Source organism: Apis laboriosa, unplaced genomic scaffold, assembly GCF_014066325.1.
Source record: "Apis laboriosa isolate Shangri-la unplaced genomic scaffold, ASM1406632v1 scaffold43_cov150, whole genome shotgun sequence".
In the NCBI taxonomy this organism is placed as follows: Eukaryota; Metazoa; Arthropoda; class Insecta; order Hymenoptera; family Apidae; genus Apis; species Apis laboriosa.
Window position 1 is genome coordinate 2,202,082 of NW_025223292.1, and position 3,087 is coordinate 2,205,168.

At 34.4% G+C, this 3,087-nt stretch overlaps 1 long non-coding RNA gene across 1 annotated transcript in view; it reads left to right on the top strand.

Moving 5' to 3' along the window:
- The window catches only part of LOC122716278, an 83,040-nt gene extending 81,739 nt beyond the window's left edge, over positions 1 to 1,301 (top strand). The window contains exon 5 of the long non-coding RNA XR_006346989.1: positions 858 to 1,301. This is a non-coding gene — a long non-coding RNA (uncharacterized LOC122716278). The remainder of the gene's footprint in view (positions 1 to 857) is intronic.
- The last annotated feature ends 1,786 nt before the right edge of the window (positions 1,302 to 3,087 follow it).

Here is a 3,087-nt window from a genome sequence, read left to right on the forward strand (position 1 = left end):
CCCCCCCCCCCCTTTCTTTTGTCAGGGCCAATCGATTCCTCGTCTTTTCCCTTCTTCTTTTTCTTCTTTTTCTTCTTCTTTTTCATTTTTTCTCGTTGAATCCAATTCTTCAACGAGAAAAGGAAATTCTTCTTACATTTTACTTTAATTATTTCGATATCAAATGATTCACACGATTTGAAGTAATTTTCAAATTTTCAAGTAAGTTAGATGCGCTTATTTTCATAGCTGTCGATAAATCATCGATAATCACCTTCCTCTGTAATTTCAAATTCTTCTTCCTTTTTCATTAATTTCGAAGATCGAAAAATATATATATATACGACGATACAACCCACGAACGGTTAGAGAGTATGACGTTATCGCGAAGTTTCCGTTTCGTGAAAACGGGGAACGATGGAAGAGAAACGTGAAAGTGCGCCGGCATTTTATGACAGGTGTAAACGCATTCCTTGGTGGGTTGGCGCGTGTACGACGTCGTTTAGGAACAGAGATCTGTGCGGGAAATAGCTCGTTCGATGGTTTACGGGCGTGCCGTGGCCACGGTTCTGCAGAGAATTAAATGGACGACAGATACAGCCTCGTGGCTCTCGAATTTACGCGAGACAGTGGCTGCCATCTTTTCGGTTGAAAGGTATTCGAACTTTAGGCGTTTTCCTTTCGAATTCTTATTCGACAATTTCTTACTCGAATCTTGGAAAGTTTTAATACTTTCACAGATTGGAATTACTTCAAGTTGGGGAAAAATTTGTATATCTTCCAATTTAACCTTCTTTTCAATTTCTCAATCTTCAGAATTTAAATCTCGATCTCGACTTCTCTTTAACCAATACAGATATCCGAAATTCAAATTATAGGTATCTGCAACAACGCAGCTCAACGCCGTTACAAGCCTAATCACCCGAAGCAAAACGAGTCTTAATGTATTCATACACGCGAGCAGACGATCGCACCCTCCTCCGATAATGGTCGTTCTTCGTCGCGGGCCATTTTGTCGAATTCGAGCAATTAGTCCGCTGAACAACGGCCACCGACGAGTAGTACGAGTAGTCGGAGGATTGGAGGGGCGCGGGACATCAGGCGTCCAAGTGGGGAAGGGGGAGAAGAACAGAAAGAAGAAACAAGAAGAAGAGCTTAAGAGGAACGGAAGTTAAGTCGAAGTATCATTAACCTGGTGGAGGTTGTTGTTTCGTTAATGAGATGGCCCACCTGGACGCAACCTGGACTTGTAAGCTGCTTCTTATCATCCTCCTGTTCTTGCGCTTGATATTGTAACAATATGTGTCTGATATATATACGTACAGGTGAGTTGATTTTTTTTTCTCTTATTAAAGTTCTCTTTTTAACATTTAGATATAAATTTTTATATAATCAAATTATAATATAAAATTGTACAATTATACAGTTTTATATTATAGTGTAGATAGGTTGATCGATGAATTTTTCCTTTTTAGTATTTACACGTTCAATTTTTTTAATTTCGAGAAGATTTAAAAATTGAAATTCGAGATGCGTAAGTTTTAATTCGAGTGGAAAATAAAATATAAAGAAAGTAGCTGTGGATATATAAATATATAATATTTCAAAATTATCGTATCGTGTTTCATTCTGAAAATTTTATCAGAAAAATTAAATAATTAAACGAAGTGAAACGTGAATAATAATATTAGAGAATATATGAATATTTATCATTTCTACAAACATCTCACTCTCGTTTTATACGAGCAAAATCTCTATGTTACCGGTAGCGCAGATCGAACAAAATATTAATTCACAATTTGGATATTTATTAGTTCAAATATCTAACGATATTAGGGGACGTGTTTACCGTTATACATACCATCAGCACACGTAATTATGGTCTCTCGTTTCGGATATACGGTGTATAACGGTGGCTCTGAAACGAAATCGAGGCCGTGCGCGAGTTATTAGCGATCGCATTTACCAATTACCGACGGAACTATATCGGATTATCGTTCATTGCGGCCAACGTTAAATAATAAAATTCACTATGAGCTTGCTCCTCTCGCCGGGCTTAGGGTTTAAACGAGCTCGAATTTTTCCATTTTAGGAGGGGATCGTTTAATTCGATCAACATGAAATACAAATTATTATATATATAATTCACGCGAGCGTGAAACGTTTCACAGAACACGGTTTAATAACGGTTGTGAATGAACAGTTTCGAGGTTACACTCTCTTGCGGTGTGAAAAGGAGCTATGATTCCGAGAAAATTGCGTTTTCATTGTTGTTTTCATCGTTGTTACAAAAGAATTGAAAATATTGTTTTTACGAATTATGTCGAACGGCACAATGAATTTGCTCTATATTTGGTTTTCGTTTTTCTTTTAGTTAGTTTTTTTGTTAGAATTTTCTTTGCCATCTTTGCAGTTAATTATTTGTAATTAAATTTAGGAATAATATCTCAATATGTGTAATATCTGTTTATAATATTTTTGGTACTTATTTAATTAAATAGATTGTTAGTCGAGTTTCAGAGATTTTGTTTAGTAAAGAGATTGGTAAATATTCAGAGAAATATATTTCGGAAAGAAAAGCAATGAAAACTATTTTTTGTTTTTATTAAAATTTATAAGATAATTAAGTATATGCAAAATATATATAAAAAAATTTTATTATGTTTTTATTTGTGTTAATAAAAAAATTTTAATTTTAATAAATCGAATTATGGATAATCAGAATATTGATTAATAAAAATTAAATTTATTCAGAATCACAAATTCCATTCATAAGGAATTTTTTAACGGATAAATTGTTCCCAAAAGAAACGATGATACGTTGCAAGATTTTTTAAATTTGCAATATTCGATAAACAAACCGCGTTTGATTTTTTATTTCGAGGAAAGAAGATGGTATCGCGTTAATTGAAAATGATCAAAAGGAGAATGAATAGACAGTTTAATCGACCCGTGTCGGGCACGAAAATATCCGCTTAATTTTAAAGAGAGCGCGTAAATCACTTATACCTCGCGAAAGTACGATAAATTGAACGGAAACGGGCCTGTAATACGTTTACGAAATACCAGGGATATTCCCGATGAAAAATGAATTCCAGAGTCGTAAAG